At 40.3% G+C, this 18,272-nt stretch overlaps 1 protein-coding gene across 2 annotated transcripts in view; it reads left to right on the forward strand.

Annotated features, from left to right (window-relative positions):
* Positions 1–18,272, forward strand: part of B4GALNT4 (beta-1,4-N-acetyl-galactosaminyltransferase 4) — a 144,529-nt gene that overhangs the window by 33,685 nt on the left and 92,572 nt on the right. The window lies entirely within an intron of this gene.

Here is an 18,272-nt window from a genome sequence, read left to right on the forward strand (position 1 = left end):
GTGCCACATCAATGCCACGTATCAGTGCCTACCAGTGCACATCAATGCCACATATCAGTGCCCATCTGAGCTGCCTTTCGGTGTCACCCATCAGTGCCAGTCAGTGTCAGCTATCAATGTCAATCAGTGCCACCTATCAGTGTGCATCAGTGCCGCCTATCAGTGCCCATCACTGCTGCCTAGCAGTGCCTCCTAACAGTGCCAGTCAGTGCCATATATGAGTGCTGCCTTTCAGTGCCCATCAGTGATGCCTGCCAATGCCCATCAGTGCCACCTATCAGTGTCCATCAGTGCAGCCTATCAGTGCCCATCACTGCAGTCTCATTAGCGCATATCAGTGAAGGAGAAAAATCACTTATTTACAAAATTTTATAACAAGAACTAAGAAAAAACTTTTTTTTTTTCTAAATTTTCAGTGGTTTTTGGTTTGTTTAAGAAAAAATAAAAAACCCAGAGGTGATTAAATACCACCAAAATAAAGCTCTATCTGTCACGAAATGTTTAAAAAAAATTTCATATGGGTACAGTGTTGCATGACCGCGCAATTGTCATTCAAGGTGTGACAGTGCTGAAAGCTGGAAATTGGCCTGGGCAGGAAGGGGGTATAAGTGCCCTGTAGGTGAGTGGTTAAAGAACACATAGTAAATAAAATGTTAAATTGTGTCAGCAAAGAGTATAGATCTATTTCACAAAGTATCCCAATAAAGCATAGGGCAACTGGGATAAAGTGGACGGCGGCCACAAGGGGGTATACATCTATGTCAGAGTGTCCCAGTAAAGCAAAAAGCAACTGGGATAAGGTGAAAAAACTTAACATACCTGGTCATAGCAGAATGGCAGTCACAGGAAAGGTCTGAGAGCGGACACACAACTAACAGATGCATCACATTGTGATCTGGGATCCCCAGACATGTGAAGCATAAGCATCAACTAAGGTTTGGTACACCAAACCAGTAACCATTTCTATTTTTTGAAAATATTAGGATAGGTAATAATAAAACAAAGATGCAGTGGACTAAATCCACAGAACTGGTATCATAGAGCTGACCTTTGTAGAGCGCATAGTAAACAAAATGTTAAATTGTGTCAGAAAAGAGTATATGTCTATATCACAAAGTATCCCAATAAAACATGTCAATTGAGATAGAGTGAATGGTGTCCACAAAAAGTATACATCTGTGTCACAGGGTATCCCAGTAAAGCAAAAAGCAACTGGGGTAAGGTGAAACAAACCTAACAAAATACCTGGGCATGGCAGTATGACACTCACAACAGAGGTATACTCAGCAAGGAAATCATAGAATAAATGGGTAAGTAGTGAGTATTATATAGGTAGGGGGAAGGAGGATATCCTCTAATCTGGGCAGTGATGTTTCTGGGAGCAGACACACAACTAACAGGTGCATAACATTGCATCATGTGATCTGGGATCCCCAGACATGGCGTCACGCGTCGCCACGCCTCCGGCGTGCGCAGGATGGCAATCACGCCGAAAATTGACAGATGTGGGCAAAGGGGACAAATCCATCGCTCGGAAACCAGGCGGAAAGAATCCTCCGCCAAATCAGATGACCCAGATGGTCCCCCCTGGGGGCCGGGAGAACCCACGACACAGAAGGGGACCCGCGTGCACTACAGCTGTCAAATGCCTGTTTTACAGCCATTGGACGTGTGTAAGTTTTTTTCTTTATTGCCCCTAAATGCCTCTCCATGCTAGCCTGTATGTCCATGCACACGCAGGCATTTGTAGCTATTTAGAGGCAGGGGTGCTTAGAGGCTGAAGTCTGAACACATCAAAATAATGTTTAAGATATAGTGGTAAAACACAGCTGACCAAAAATTCTTTTAGTCACAAACCCAATCTTTTACTGCATTCATCCAGTTATGTTGCTTGAAATTCTTTAAGAGTGGTTATGTTGATTTAGTTCAATATAAACATTTAGTCAGATGTGCCACACATTTCTTATAGCATCTGCAGTATAAAACGGATTGATCCAAACCCACCCTTCAAGAAACATTTTTTTTCTTAAGAACATGCCATTTTTTTTACATATTAACTGGCAGAAAGAAAGGCAGAAGATACAGTATTGAACTTCTATACTCTAGGTTTTATACCTTCTACCAGATCCTAAATAAACCTTGCATTTTGGCCCAGAAGCAGCTAATGGAGCAGAAATTCTTATACACCCCCTCCCCTTTTTTTTTTTTTTTCCTTCAGTTTTTATTTTTAGGACACCACATAATTCTATATCTTTGTGGACTTGGATTGGCAACATGTTAAAGGTGCAACGTGGAAATGTTTTAAGAGTTTCTAACGGTGAATGTGGCTTCGTTTAGGAAAGTCCATTCACTGCAAAACTGAATCTTAAAAGCAAAGGTGTGTTTGTTTGACGTTTTTTACCTTCATGCATAGAAAAAAAAGAATGTAGCTCCCCCCTGAGCCTGATCCCGATCCTGCTGTTTGCATGAGAGCAGCAGCTTCCCCAGTCTCATTGGCTGAGACACAGGTCATTGCTGTCAATGGCAGCCAGTGAGGATGGAGTGGTCGGTAGAAGGGAGGGGCCTGGAGCATCGTGGGGCAGACAAGAGGAGGATCAGGACTGCTCTGTGCTAGACCATTGCACAGAACAGGTAAGTAATTGCGTTTTGTTATTTTTAAAAAATCGTAACCTTTACAATCAGTTATTTTGAAGGACATTTGTTATGTTATATTGCCAGATCTAGATCACTTTTTTCAGCATATTTACATGAGTCATTCTGACCAGCCGATCTCCCAAACCTCCGTGGACGATTGTTTCTCTAATTTTCTTATAGTGTGAACTGTGACAAACACGGTGCCCGACCCCCACCCGTCTCTTCAACTCCTGACAAAGGACTGGCCAATTTCACACTGTTCTGTCTTGTGCGTAACAATGCCACTCTCAGCTGCACCCTGCACAAAGATTTTCCAGTTCGTGGGACCACAGTCTAGGTACCAGCAGCCTGAGAGTGATTGTCACTGGGTTAAGTTAGTTAAGCAATTAACTCTTGTGACAGACCCAACTGGGACAGGGGCCTTTGGAGGGGACTGCAGGCTATCCTCTTGCCTACTGACCATGGCCCTGGCATCTGAGGGGGCTCTATTCTTTAATGTGTGCCTGGGGGGACCTTTGGAGTAGTTTACTTGGAATTCAAGTCCATGTCTCCCCAAAACACACACTCTGAGAACTGGAAGACCGGCATACAGATTTGTGGTCTCTGTGCCCAAACTAGCATTGACTGCTACAACCCCCTCCTTCCTAAATTCAGAGACTCTAAGAAGATTTTGATGTAATTAGCAAAACGACTCTTGTTCTAATGTGTTTATTAACCACTCCCTGTCTGGCCCATGTACATAAATGGCCAGACGGGAGCTGTGCCAAAGCGGGTTGCCTGGGAGCGCACGGCACCTGGATCAGGTGCCCACTGTGACACAGCGGAACACCGATCACTGTACGGGACCTCTGTGTGAGGTCCTGATCATGTGATCACTGATTGGCCAATCAGTAATCGCATTAATAGTAGAAAGCAAGATGTCACTTCCTGACATCATTGCTTACTACTTGTGAAATCTGCGAATGATCACAAAGGTCACATGGTACAAGGCTATTCACAACAGCCTTGTACCATGTGACAAGCTGTGACCAATCACAGGTCTCACAGTATTTCTCAATTGTTGCAAGAATTCAGCCAGAGAGAAGGAGAAATGATTGCTTTTACAGCCTTTATGGGTGTAAAAGCAATCTGTGTAAAAAAAGAAAAAAAAAATCTTCATCACCCCCCACTATGGTGACACTGTACTGCTAGGGTGAAAGTATGTTAAAAAAAAAGAATCAAAAACGTAAATAATCATATAAAAATTAAAATAAAAATGTAAAAAATTTTTTTTATAAATTATAATTTTTGGTTGTAAACTAATTTGGGTTATTTTTTTTTGCTGAAAAGATAGCTGAATACATTTTGATCAAGATTTATGAAGAAAGATTATTTATTTGCAAAATTTTATAAGATAAGCCCTTTTTTTTCAAAATTTTTGGACTTTTCAATTTATATAGGAAAAAAATTAAAATAATTGGTGAATAAATACCACCAAAATAAAGTTTATTTTATCTGTCTCAAAAAAATGCTAAAAAATTAATAAGTGTACAGTGTTGCATGACCGCGCAATTGTCAAAGTGTGATAGCACTGAAAGCTGAAAATTGGCCTGGACAGGAAGGGGGTGAAAGTGTCTGGACTTGAAGTGGTTAAGGTGTTATATGTTTACTATCTTCTCCCATTGTGTGTCTCCTAGGTGTGCATTCTTATTGTTAATTGAGTCAGCTATTGTGGGTCTGTTGGCAAGTCCTCTTGGAGGCTCCTACATGATGACATTAGACTGTTGTCGACTTCACCTCGTTAACTAATCAGTGTGGGATGTGATATTTGTTTTATTGTTCATGTGGGGGCACTGCCCCTATTTCTGGAGTGTATATAAACTGTATTTCTGTTCAATAAAGTACAGGTAGTTCCAGTTTGCATCAAGCTAGTGTTCCCTTGTCTTGGGTGCAATGCCCAGCTATAATACTTTGGTCCTGTGTCCCAGTGACAAGAAAGTGGTTCTCTGACAGAAGGCAGCAGCTAAGTGCTAGACGTTCTGTCACCACCACCACCACCTTTTGACAGAGAAGGCGGAAACTCGCAATCTTAGCAAGAACAAATATGAAAAATAAATGTCTGTACACACACTGTCACCACAGGCAGGTACTGTGCCTTGTAAAAGTATTCATACCGCTTGAAATTTTCCACATTTTGTCATGTTACAACTAAAAACGTAAATGTATTTTATTGGGATTTTATGTGATAGACAAAAACAAAGTGACACGTAATTGTGAAGTGGAAGCAAAATGATTAGTTTTTAAAATTTTTTACAAATAAATATCTGAAAAGTGTGGCATGCATTTGTGTTCAGCCCCGTTTTACTCTGATATCCCTAACTAAAATCGAATGGAACCAATTGCCTTCAGAAATCACCTACAGGGGTGTGGGATTTGTTTTTAAAAAGCTACTTGTCCAAGAGACTTAATCAAGGTTCCAGTCTACTTGTCCCTCATGACAATCTACTTGTCCTGATGATAAAAAAAAAAAATCATAGAATGGAAAATACAAAGGGTTGATGTTTTTCTTTCTAGGCAGAGGTGCTTTTAGGAATCTCTGGGGCTTTTAAAAACTAAAGGGGCTGTATGGCGACTTAAACTTTTTTATTGCTAGAAAATTTCTTAGAAATGCCAAACATTTTTTTTAAATCAGAGGCCCTAAAGAATTAATTGGTGGGTTTTGCATTTTTTTATGTCACACGGCATTTACATAGCGGTTTTTCAAACACAATTTATTTTTAAAAAACACTTTTTGGAATTTTAATAAAAAAAAAACTAAATATATAACAAAATTTTTTGTAAAATATAAAAGATGATGTTATGCCAAGTAAATAGATACCAAACATTTCATGCTTTAAAAATTGCCCATACAATGGCAACAAACGGCATAAATTTTACTGTCCATAGGCGACGCTTTAAAAGCTTTTACAGGTTACCACTTTAGAGGAGGTCTGGTGCTAGAAGTACTGCTCATGATCTGACATGAACGATCATACCTCATGTGTGTGACAATCGCTGTTTGCATGCATGCAGGACTGACGCATGCATTTGCTTTTGCGTACGGGAAAAGGGGGGGGGGGGATAGGGATGCTTTAATAAATATATATATATATATATATATATTTTTTTTTTTTTTTTGTATTTATTTTTTTAATTATTTATTTTGACACTGCCACTTTAATTTTTTAAAATTTCTTTTATTGCTGTCACAAGGAATGTAAACATCCAGGCAGTGATAGGTACTCTTTATGGAGAGATCTGGGGTCAATAAGACCTCGAATCCCTCCTCTGCCCTGAAAAGGTAAGATAGGTGTGATCAAATGCTTTCCATTTTTAAAATTGACGCCCTTTCTGGGAAAGTATGCTCATCGCTTCCTGTTTCCTATATCTTATAATGACATACAGATTGGTGCTGGTCTGCCTCTATAATCAGCCAGCGGAAGCATCGGCTGGTTGTTTGAGTATCCCGGATTGGACAGGCTCTACTCCCCTCCCAGTGGATGGGACTCAGACAGTACAAGGCTGCAGATAACAATAATTGAATTATAACAACAAAAATAAATAAAAAATGTTAATAAAATAAAAAAAAATTTAATTCAAATAAATAAAATGAAAATTATATAATAATCTGCATGTAACAAGACACAGGTCTGCGACTAAAAAGCTGTTTGATTATTTTCATCTAATTTCCATGTATTTTGATGTGCTGAAAACAAATAAAATATTGAAAAAACTCCTAGACGTCATGATTTGTCACAAAATGCAAAATTGTCTTCAAATTTATGAACTTTTTTAAATTTTTGGTATTTTTTTTATATTATTGGTTTTTAACCAAATTTAAAGTCCAAATTACTATTAATTAATTCACATAAGTGCATTTAAGATATAAAATGCCAAAAAAAACCTTAAAGGGGTTGTCCGAGTTATGTAAAAAAAAATATAGCACTGTAAATCTGATGGTCAGCAATATATACATAAGCTAAGCAAGTTTTAGGGAAAAAAAATTCTATTTCCTCATTTCCCTAGTTCTCTTCTGGCCCTTTGTTGTTATTTGCAGGTAAACAATCTCTGCCCCTGCCCCCCCTGCGTGCCCTGCAAAGGGGGCGAATACAAGTGCTGCTCTGAGTGACATGTCTGACTACTGGGATACTCAGCAGCATGTTGTATGTGTAAGCCTCAGCCCTGAGTCTGTGCTTCTAATGGTAGAAGGGGTTAATCTGACCTGAAGAATCCAGTGGGTGGGATACCAAATACCCTTGTTTTCTGTGTCTATGGGACAGTCGAGACCGACAAAATCACTGGACCAAGAAGAGTTGGCAGCCGAGGGTGCTAACAGTTGGTGAATAAAATGTCCTCCGAGAAACTTTGGTACCTTCCCATAAAGTTCTTCTACCACCTCTCCACATAAAATTGGGATTGATGAAGCAATTCATAAAATCACTTCTAAGAGATGGAGAATGCTTCAAATACTTGGTCACCAAGTTTCCAGGCCTGTCGGAGGCAAAATTGAAGGAAGGTGTGTTCGTCGGACCAGACATTAGAAGGCTTATAGTTGATCAAGAGTTTGTCAATACCATGATGGATCCTCAAAAAGAAGGGTGGATTGCATTTAAAGAAGTCGTACAGAAATTTTTAGGCAATAACAAAGATCCTCACTACAAAAAGATCATCGGACGAATGCTGAAAGCATTTCAAGCTTTAGGTTGCCTGATGAGTTTGAAAGTGCATTTCCTCCAGTCCCACCTTGACTACTTTCCTGAAAATTTGGGAGCTGTGAGTGAGGAACAAGGTGAACGATTCCACCAAGACATTAAAGAGATGGAAAGGAGTAACCAGGGAAAATGGAGCATTACAATGATGGCAGACTACTGTTGGATGCTTCACAGAGACATTCCAGATGCTACTCACAAGCGTAAATGCACCAAGAGGGGCCTCACAGGGAAGAAGAATCGAGTTTAGTGTGTGTAGGTGAGCTCATTTCAGTTCAAGAAAGGATTTTCATGAAAAAATTGTAATAAAACTTTTATAAGTCTATTTCCATTTATTTTGAGGTATTGCCTTATTTAACATAGTTACCTAAATTGTCAGGAAACGTGATGTCCTATGACAAAATGGAGGTCATTTTCGGATTCAGCGCACCAAAAAACATAAAGATTACATGGATTAACCAAAACAGCTCTTGAAAAAAAATTTTTTGCAGACCTGGCAGATAATATTACCAACAAAATAAATATATATAAAAAATGTAAATAAAATAAAAAATATATATCTGCAGATAACAATCAGATTACAACAAAAATAAATACAAATATAAATAGAAAATAATAACAATATCAATATAAATGTAAATATAAATAAAAATGGATATTTTGTATACTGTATGTGTGTGTGTGTGTATATATATATATAATATCAGATGACTACAACAATAAATAACTTAGATTTTATATTTATATTCTTAATATATTTATTAAAAAAAGTTACGACCCCCCCGCTGCTTATTGGCAGAGAGTGCCACCAGTCAGCCAGGTGTTCTCTGTATGGCCAAAGAACCAGCAAACACAAATGCTCCTGCGCTTGGGGATGGACTCGATGCTACAACCACATTAAGAATGTCCTGGAACATGCACACCTTGCTGCCCTCAAATGGACCGGGGGAATCCAAATATACTGAATGGGGAAAGAACAAAAAGAGGGCGCACAGGCCTAGTGCATTACCATAAAAAATGTTTAATAAAAAATAATAAAGTAGGTGTTGTACTCACAAACGACAATATAGTCAAGGCACATCATAAAAGAACAGCTGGATCAACACCGCGCTGAGTAACAGTCCGCAATAGGGAGTTTAGACATCCCAAAAACTGACGCGTTTCGAGGACTTGCCTCTTCCTCAGAGCCATTTGGTCAGTTGGCTCTGAGGAAGAGGCAAGTCCTCGAAACGCGTCAGCCTTTTGGATGTCTAAACTCCCTATTGCGGACTGTTACTCAGCGCGGTGTTGATCCAGCTGTTCTTTTATGATGTGCCTTGACTATATTGTCGTTTGTGAGTACAACACCTACTTTATTATTTTTTATTAAACATTTTTTATGGTAATGCACTAGGCCTGTGCACCTTCTTTTTGTTCTTTCCCCGTTCTCTGCATGGCCACCTGGCCCTGATTGTGTTTTTATGGAGAGCTGCTGGACAAGGAGAGCACCTGGCTCTGATTGGCAGCGCTCTCCGCTAATGGGCAGTGGGGGGAAGGACTGGAACGGAGTGTGCCTCCGCCAAGCGGGAGGGGGGTTTCACAGATGTCTGGACAGCCTGCAGAAGGTAATGGGAGGGGACGTCCTCTCCTCTCTGGAGCCGCTTGATTCACTTTTACGAGAGCCGACCGTTGGCTCTAAACCCTGCTCCTTGCCCGCTACATGTATAAAAAAAAAACTTCTTGCCCGAAGCACAGAACTGCATGTCCCAGGCATTGGGCAATAGGAATTCAACATCCCTGCACCTAATTAATAAAGAGAGTCCACCTGTGAGCAATTTAATCTCAGTATAAATACAGCCATTCTGTGAAGCCCCCAGACAGGTCAGGGATAAAGTTGTGGAGAAGTTTAAAGCAGGGCTAGGTTATAAAAAAAATATGCCAAGCTTTGAACATCTCGCAGAGCACTGTTCAATCCATCATCCGAAAAATGGAAAGAGTATGGCACAACTGCAACCTACCAAGACATGGGCGTCCACCTAAACTGACAGGCCGGGCAAGGAGAGCATTAATCAGAGAAGCAGCAAAGAGGCCTATGGCCTATGGAGGAGCTGCAGAGATCCACAGCTTAGCAAAGAACCGGAAAACTTTAATACTCCTGTGCTTAGGGAGTGGGCCCGAAAAGGTTAGTAGGCTGCAGTCATGTCTTGGCCCTCATGGGATGCACTCGCCTTGTGCCCTCACAAGACTGGGGGAGTCTAGAGGCACTGCAATAACAAACAGAGGGCACTCTTTATTGTATAAAATAGTAAGTATTATAATCACAAAATAGACTAAAAGTACATGTTCATCTCACGAAAGTGGCACAGTTCAATCCGCAAAATATAATGACGTGACAGAATGATGGAATCTCAACAGGCTGATGCGTTTTGAGGACTTATCTTATTCCTCAGAGCCCACCAATCTAATTGATTAAGCAAAAATGGTAAAGTCTGGTTAGATGTTTCTTGGTTGATGTTAAAACGAGAGAGGATCCTGACATTTCATTTTTCTGTGGTATCAAAAGGGTGTTGACAGAGACCATCTGACCAATTACCTGGTTTAAACCGCTGCTCCACCCAAAAGGGGAAGTTCTGCTTTAAGGCTTCATTTCCCACTCCCTGTTTAAGGAGTGGCACCTTTAGGGAGTGGTGGGAGCGGGTACCCGATTTTGACAGGTACCCACTCCCACTTCCGCTGTGATTACCTAGATGGTGGCTGAGAGGTCACCACGTTTATGACTGCATCATGGCGCTCCCTTACACATAGTTTTATACTAATATTAATACCTTCCACTATGCCCAATTCCACAACTTAACAAAGTTGTGAATTGGGCAGAGATCTCAGGGAAGGCCATCCCCTTGCCTGGCTTCTTTCTGGGGAGACATGTTATGGCACGCTATGTGTTCCTAGCAATTTAACGGCCCTACAAACTATGGGTGACAAAACTGATGGATTTGGTCAAGGTTTTACGATAGGTCAGAGGGAAGTGTTTTGTCTGTAGATTGTTTTTATTTTTTTGGTCATTCGAAACTAACAGGCATCCTGCCAGGACTCAATTAGCTGTTTACAGCTCTGACCAAGGTCTGTGCACTGGTGTCTGCTGTCCCTAAGTTGAGATAACAGATTCTTTTGAAGTGTGTTAAAAGTTAAGGCTATGGATTCCATAGATTTCAGAAGGAGGGAGGGGGTAAGGTCACTGGGCTCATGGGTAAAAAAAATGGATAAGACCTGAACAAGATGGATTTCATGTGCCTAATGCGTGTAACCATTACATGTACTAGGTTGTTTTTTGTTTTGTTTTTTTGGTTGTGATGAATTGCCTGCTTGTAAAATTACTCATAAAAGGTGTTGCATTCCCTTCTAGTTAAACTTTTTAACTTGTACGCAAACTTTACCTTTCTCTAACTGCTCAAAATAATGTCTGAAATATCTGATTTCAGATACACAAATAGATAGTTTAAAACATGGCAATAACCCTTGTTAGCTATTTATTTTATGTCAGCAGGGCGGTGATGGTACTGTACTTTTTTTGCTGAAGCGAGATTTTAAAAAAATAAAAAAATTACTGTTCATGTCTCTTCTCCCAAAAAAACTCACACTGTCTGGAGCATGCGCAATGCAGGGTAAACTAATAGCCCGCTCTTGGCATCTGTAAAGCCAAGTACACACAGGCTGAATGCTGGGCAGCATCGACCGGTTCAATAGAAACCAGCTGACATTTGGCCCATGTATATGGCAGCCAGTGCGACAGAAGCTGGCCTTTCGGCTGGCTTCTGTCAAAGGGGCATGATCGAAAAAAGGTCTGCCAATCAGCTCCCGATCAGCACTTTCAACCAATGGCTGGGAGCGCTGACCAGAATGTTCTGGCAGGGGGGTCGACCCCCCCTGTCAGAACACAATGGCACAGCAGGGTAGAGCGCTGTACTATCATTGGATAGTTAGTACAGCAGCTGCTCCTGAACTTTGTTTTTTTGTTTTTTTTTTTTTTCGTTCAGCCCACTGGGCAGATAAACTGACGGGTCTGTAGGAGTCCTGCATGGCACCAGCGATCAGCAATGCTTTCCAGGCTCCTGCAAAAAAAAAAAAATAATTCTAAAACATTTTACCTTCAAAGTGCATTTATTATTTTTTGCCAAAAGGTGAACTTGTCCTTTAAATTATTGTGCATCATATACATACTAACTAATATAAATATATAATTTTTTTTAACTGTCCATTTGGTGCACTATTAATAATTACATCATCAGTGGCTGAAGAGAGATGACTGTAAGACAGGCGGAGAAGTGGGCATATATGCAGTTTAGCAGCTCTGGCGAAGCTTGATGCATGATTGTTTTGGGGCAGTGTGTTTGAATGTAAAATCAGTCAGCCAGACAACTAGTATTTTCGGAAGGCGAGCAGCAATGGCAGCCTCTATTCTTATCTCAGTGTGGGTTTCTTTTAAAAGTAGACTAACACATTTATTAAAAGTATAGTGAGGCCCACTTAATTGATTTTGGTAACTGGTCGTGGATCACAATGAAATGAAATAGCACAGTAAAGCTGGCCATAGATAGATCGAATCTTGGCCAGTTCAGCAGGGACTGGCTGAGATTTGATTCATCTATGGACAAGACTGATTGCACCCAAGTAACTCGATGGATCGACTTGGTTACAACCAGCCTATCGGATTTTTAGCATGCGATTATTGCCTGTGGCTATACCCGCTAGCCGTAATCATTATATTCTCCAGGCAAGAAAGACTCCACATGCCCCCCACCGGGCTCCACAGGAGGGATTCCTCCTTCAACGCTGACTGCGATCAATTTTCTTTCCTGCAACCCATGGTTACAGGAAAGAAACTTGCATGGTCTATGGCTTGCCTAATAAATGATTTCATGAAAGGTAGATTACAGGCCCATTAAGTAGTGGATATATTTGGATTATTTTTGGAAATTAAGGATACAGTTTAATGTCACTTTCGGTCTCTAAGAAACTTAGGGTAACAGAATTAATTATTTTACTTTTCAATCACATAAAGTCTAGGTTATTATAGAGCAGTGCCTTAGTAGATAGTGGGGTGATTTACTAAAATTGGAAAGTGCAAAATCTGGTCTAACTGTGCATGACAGCCACTCATCTTCTACCTTCAGCTTGTACAACTAAGATTTGACAATAAAACCTGGAAGCTGATTGGTTTCTGTGCAGAACTACACCAGATTTTGCACTCCAGTTTTAGTAAATCAACCCCAGTGTCTTAGATATGACTTGGGTTGTCCACATTTAAGTGTCAGATAACTACAGTATGGTGATATAGAGATTTTGTGTGCTGCTTTAGAGTGACCTATCACATGTATATTTATATAAAAGCTAAAAGTGTGGTTGAAATACAGGTGCCTGCAAGTATCTATTTAAAACTTTTAAAAGGTTTTGTTTTCAAGGGAGGATATTGTGTGACCTACTTCCTCTTCTGTAATGGCCTAATTTAAAGTGCTTTGATTGTCTAGGGAAAGCTGTGGTGGACAAATGCTCTCTAGGAAAATCTTGGTTGTGGATTGAAGCTTGAAAAGATGAAATAAAACAGGATGTATAAACCTCTTGTGTGCATGTTGGGATGTATGAACAGGATTAGAGGGGTTATGTACTTTTCAGAGTATTATAAAGTTGAATTTTAAATGGTATTGTGATGCCAGCCAGTAAAGAGCTTGTTTTGTCTCTCCCTAGGTGATTTCAGTGAAAATGTAGAGCAGGTATCTGTCCAAAAAAAAAATAATTGCCATTACTTTTCAGAAGAAGAGTGATACCTTTTTTATTTTAGTGAAGTTCTGCTTTAAGCCCTCTCTGTGATCTTTTTAAGCTCTTTGTGGCCATTGGCATATGGCAGGTGTAGAGGCACATGGCTGTCTGAACATGAGCAGAGATGTCTTTAATATATGTGATTGACAGCCTGGCTTTTCCTTCCTTATGCTGCCAGAGAAGGAAGATGGAAATGGCCAATTGGGGGAAGAAAACTTGGTCTCTAGGGATAAGATGGAAAAGATTTTACCTTCGTGAGTTATTTGGCAGTGATTTCTGTAAGCATTTGCAAAGGAAGTTTGCTTTAATACGCCTGGCAAAGTTGAGTGTAGCTGTGTGTATTGCTAAACCGAATGATCAAAGATATGTTGTTACTGTGTCTATTCATGGATAATTGTCAGCTTCTCTGGATAGACACACTTTAGGTAAATGTATATACGATGCTTTGTTAAGCATTAGATAGTGTGAGATACAGCAAGTAACCTCCACTACAGCAAGAGATACAGCAAGTAACTTTTCTGATGGAGATTTATTATTATTATTATTATTATTATACAGGACTTAGATTTATACGTTTATTTTGGATTTAGATTTGGATTTTTTAGGTCTGGACTTGACAACTGTGATCAAATCCAAGAGGACTGTATATACACTTCCACAGCGGGGGTTTTATAGCAGGTTTGTGTTATTCCATAATCATTCCAAGCTAAACTGAAAAATTTGTTTGAAGGTGAAATGGGCTTTGAATGGCGTAGGTTGGGATGTCCTCTATCCCCGTTTTTTTTTTCCAAGTTGTGCAGGATTTTTTTGTAAGGCAGCAAAAAACGTTGTCCCAACAAGCCTGGTATCCAGGCTAATCTAAAACTTTAAAAGTAACACAGCATTTTTAATCTAAATGCAGGCTGAATAAACAAAGATCCGCAGAAGGGGCATAGCTTTCGGGAGGGGGGGTTAATAGAGCTAAGGGGCACAGACGTTCATCAAGAGAGCCTAATGCAGGCCATAGACGGTTCATTTACCGGCCGATTTTTCGTCCGAAAAACGAAACATCGTTTGTTCTGTAAACCGATGTTGCCACCAATGATTGCGAAAATCGGCTGTTTTTCACAAATTTTCCAGCATGACCGATAAACGAAATGAGGAACCGTGAAAATCGGCCAATGCCATTGCCCCACTAACAGTGCAAAAATCAGCCAATTATTCTTTCGGATGAAAAATCGGCCAATTAACGAACCGTCTATGGCCTGCATAGTTATGCCCATTCTTTCCACCCAGGTGCTGCATTTATAGAAGCAATACTTCAGCTCAGGGATGTGCAATTCCTGGTACCGGGCAAGAGGTTTTTCTCTACATTTAGCCCTGCTGTGGGCAAGCAGCAGGGTTTAGAGCTGACAGTTGGCTCTTTTGTAAAAGAAATCCGAGCAGCTAACTAGCCATAGGATCGATTTTTACAAGCAGCAGAATGGGACATCTCCCCTTCTAGGGCTGTCTCATTGCACCAGGCCACCCGATCAACTTCCGCCGGCTGATCATAAAGGCAGGCAGACCAGGACCGATCTGTTCACCTCTATAATATAGAAAACAGGAAGCGATATAACTTACGGTTTCTCCTATGTAAATGGCACATTCTTTAAAAATGGAAAGCTTTAGATCACACCGATCTTGTCTGATCAAATGCTTTTAAGGGCAGAGGAGGGATCTGGCTTCTTATTGAAACCAGATCGCTCAATAAAGAGCACCTGTCACAAGGGATGTTTACATTCCTTGTGATAGCAATAAAAGTGATTAAAAAAGAAGAAAATGAAAGCGACAGTGTTGAAATAATACATAATGTTTAATTTTTTTTAAGCACCCCCGCGCACAAAGGCAAACACTCGTATCGGTCCTGCACACACAGAAAGAATCTGCCCACACGTGATGTTTCCTTGAGAACGTCAAATCATGGGCAGTAATTCTAGTACTCCTCTGTGAATCTATGGTGGTAATCTACAAAGGCTGTTAAAATGTTGCCTATGGATAGTAAAATTTAGTTTAGTATTGTATTTTTTCAAAAAATTCTGTTTGAAAAAACGCTGCGCAAACACCATGTTACATTTAAAAAAAAAAACCCACCAATTTATTCTATAGGGCCTCTGCTTTAAAAGAAATATATATGTTTGGGGGTTCTAACAAATCAGTTTAATTTGCCATAAAGCCCCTTTTGTTTTTAAAAGCACCTCTGCCTTATAAAAACATCAACCCTTCTATCAGAGCAAGTAGATTGTCATGAGGGACAAGTAGATTGGATCCCCAATTTAGTCCCTTGGACAAGTAGTTTTTTAAAAAATGTCACACCCTTGCAGCTTCTATGAATGAAACACGCTATATAAAGAGAGGGAGTGGAACTATAAGTCATCCACCTGTCCTCCATTAATAGCTGGGTGGAAAAGGTGGGCATACCTGTGCATTCATGATGAGCATGTGAGAGACTGCTATTTTTTTTTCCAAAACAAAGAGTTTCATACGTACTGGTTCCTTACCTCTTCTTTAGCAGTCCTCATCCCCCCCCCCCCTCCTTTTTTTCAAGTGTCACCATAGCAAGCTGTGTGCTATTGATGCACCCTCCTGAGCCAGCTGTGTGTGTCTATAGATGCGCACAGTGAGGCTCGGGCCAAGCCCCCCTGCTCCATCCTTTGTTTAAACCTTAAAACAGGTAATGCGTTAAGGTGTAAAGAAACCTTTTGATTTTAGAACCACGTTAATGGCATTCTCCCAAGGAGGACATGCACTGTTTTCTGATTCCTTGCTGCAAAATTCAAAAAACAATACTTCAGGCTTGAAGGGGCACATGATTCGCTCCCCTTCATCTCATGTGAAAGATCTGGTGCTGGCTGATCACTCTTACATAAGGGCAGTCTTTGAAACTGTTTATACTCCTATAAAAAAACATGGAGCTTACACAGAACTTCCTTCACTTGTTCCAGGGGACTGAACGGAGCAGAAAGGGTAACGAATGGAAAATCAAATATGTATTGCTAGGCAGGAGGACATTTAAGCAAACTTGTTGCTTTGCCTTTGCAGGACAGAGCACGGGCTTGTTTTAGGATAGCTTTTAAATCTGTGTTGTGAATGTAGTCAGTCAGAAGCCCTGACATCTTTGGCAACACAATTTCTGTGTCAGCTCATTCACTGCCTATTTTTTTCAAGATTATCTGTTGTCAACTTCATAATTGCCAAATTTGAAAAGATCATAAATGGCTAATATACTTTTTGTAAATACGTAAATTTAGCTCTGGACCATTAGCACTGGGTCTTCATGTTTCAGATCATCCAGTCTGTTTTCTTCTGGTGTCTTTTTTTTAGTGGCTCCTAAAGCAGCAACTTAGCCCACCAATGATATCCACTTGAGCTCTGGAAGGTTTTACCCCTTTCATGACAAGGCCATTTTTGCTATTCGACAGTGCGCTACTTTAGCTGGCAATTGCACGGTCATGCAACACTGTACTTATATCTTTTTTTTCATACAAATAGAGCTTTCTTTTGGTATTTAATCACCACTATTTTTGTTTTTTTGTATAAATGAAAAAACACCAACATTTTGGAAAAAAAAATATTTTTTTACTTATAAACCAATCCAATTAAAAAAAAATTCCAATAAGTGTATATTGATTGGTTTGTGTGAAAGTTATGAACAGTCATTTTCACAATTCAAACTATATCCGGCTTTTTATAGAAATTTATAAATCATAATCTACAGTCAGCCTAATCTCAGATAAATAATTCAATGCTTCAGCAAATGTGGCAACAGGCAGTTGCTAGATTATCCAATAAAATTCTAAGACATTTTGTAAATCAGGAAAAAAGGGGAAAGGATGTAATCCATAAGCAGGGGCAGACTGACCATTTGGAAACTCAGGCACTGCCCGAGGGCCCGGGGTCAGTAGGGGACCCCATGAGATGCCCCTGGTACCTTTTTCATAGGCTTTTTTGAGTTTGGGCAAGGACACAGGAGCCCCATGATCCCCTATTGCCCGGGGGCCCCATGAGTTGTCAGTCTGCCCCTGTCCACAAGCTTGGTAAAAAGGATATTTAGCCTGAATAAGTTGTTGTCAAAGCAGACTCTTTATATGTAGCACCTGTATTTAGGTAATATGCTATTGCAGCATCCAAAATTGTAGATGTGTGGGTCATGGAAAGCAGCATCTCCTTTTATGATGTCAATGGCTGTTTGTACAGGTTAAGATCTTCGTGTTGTCCTTCAGAAAGGCAGGGTACTATCCAGTCAAAACAGTCAAACAAAAATGTTGTCACCAGAGTACTAGATATTCAGCACAAGTCCAATAGATCAAACCCCATGCTATTCAGAGCATATGTTGTCCACTAGGTTTAAAGTGGTTCTAAAGGCATAATATTTTTTTTACCTTAATGCATTCCCTGTATTAAGGTAAAAATGTTCAAGTGGAAGTATCACCCCCTCACCCCCTGTTATACATGCCTGACTTCTGTCTCGATCCAGCTCTGTGCCCATCTGCAGCGGCACTGGTCTCAGAATAGAGAGGCAGCAGTGGGAGCCATTAGCTCCTGCTGCTGTCAGTCAAATCCTGTGAACAGAGAGTGGGCGTGGGACAGAGCCATGCCGTATGTCTATAGATGCACACAGTCCGGCTTGGGAGCAAGCCCCCAGGTGTGCCCCTACAGGAAATGGCTTTTCCTATGTTGGCGCACTGAGAAGAAAGAGACTGGAGTGCCAGCGGGGAACCCCAGAAGAGGAGGTTTGGGGCCAATCTGTGAAATGTCATTGCATAGAACAGGTAAGTATAATATGTTTATTAAAAAAACAAAACAAAAAAAGAGCCTTTACAAATGCTTTACATTAGTTGCTTCAGCATTTAATGGACATATTGGGGTTGATTTACTAAACGCAGATAGGCTGTACACTTTCAAGGGGATTTTCACTTTGCAAAGGAGTTTTCCCTTAGCTTAATGAATGTGGTAAAAATTCACATTGTAAAGCACACCCAAGTAAAATGAAAAAACATATATTTGCTTGCACTTGGTTGGTGCACGCAATGTGCAGAGCTTCACCCCATTCATTAGGCCAAGGAGAAATTCCCTTAAAAATGGACTTCTTATTTGATT

This window comes from Staurois parvus, unplaced genomic scaffold (assembly GCF_062004578.1).
Source record: "Staurois parvus isolate SC_StPar_1 unplaced genomic scaffold, SC_StPar_1.0 ptg000818l, whole genome shotgun sequence".
In the NCBI taxonomy this organism is placed as follows: domain Eukaryota; kingdom Metazoa; phylum Chordata; class Amphibia; order Anura; family Ranidae; genus Staurois; species Staurois parvus.